Source organism: Triticum aestivum, chromosome 1D (assembly GCF_018294505.1).
Source record: "Triticum aestivum cultivar Chinese Spring chromosome 1D, IWGSC CS RefSeq v2.1, whole genome shotgun sequence".
Classification (NCBI taxonomy): Eukaryota; Viridiplantae; Streptophyta; class Magnoliopsida; order Poales; family Poaceae; genus Triticum; species Triticum aestivum.
The window spans coordinates 256,087,142-256,088,023 of NC_057796.1; positions in this window are offsets into that span (position 1 = coordinate 256,087,142).

Sequence of the window (882 nt, forward strand, 5' to 3'; positions counted from 1 at the left end):
CCACCCGCAACTAGCCACGGGCCCGCATGCAGCTCTCTAATGTCCACGAGTTCTTGCAGAAATTCCACCTTGTCCCTATCCTCTTGCGGTCCATACACACACGTAAGCCACCACTCCGGCGCACCGGCAGATTTCACAATTGCCGTTAATGAGTTGCTCTAGTAGTGTGGGTTGGACAATTTGACGATCATCTCGTCCCAAGCCACCAGAATCCCACCTCGCGTACCAGCCGTAGGGATGTAATAAAAGTTGTTAAATTTATTGCCGAGACAACATTGTACAACCGCTAATGAAACTTCTTGCAACTTGGTCTCCTGAAGGCAAACGATGCCCGGGTTCGCCCCGAGCACTACCTTCCTCACCGCATCTCTACGTGCCGGGGCATTTAGCCCACGCACATTCACACAAGCACTCTCAAATGTTGTGCATTCATGTTCACATCCTACCATGCCCACCGGCTCCTCCACTAGGCCATGGCGGCGCCGGCCTGGATCGTGTCAAACAACGGTGCCGGCGGAGATTCCCATCCGAACAGAGCCAAAACAGCTGCAATGTGAGCCTCTGAGAGTGGGTGGTTGAAAAGCTCTACGTACATCCTGAGCGCCTCCTCCGAGATGACCTCTCCCTCGTGAGCCAAACACAACTTGCGGATAAGCACCTGTTGTTGCTTGCTGGCCCCATGCTTCACAATCCTCTCACTTCTCCACGGCGTAACCTCCATAATCCGCTTCTTTCTGGGTCTACGGGCTGGAACCCCATGCGTGCGCGCATCCGACCTTGCCAAGATAGGCTCGATCGCTCTTCGCATGTCCTCGCAGAGCTGCTCAACTTCCACCAACGCGGGTTCGGCCGGCCTAGGCGTGCACGGGGTGACACTGCCTG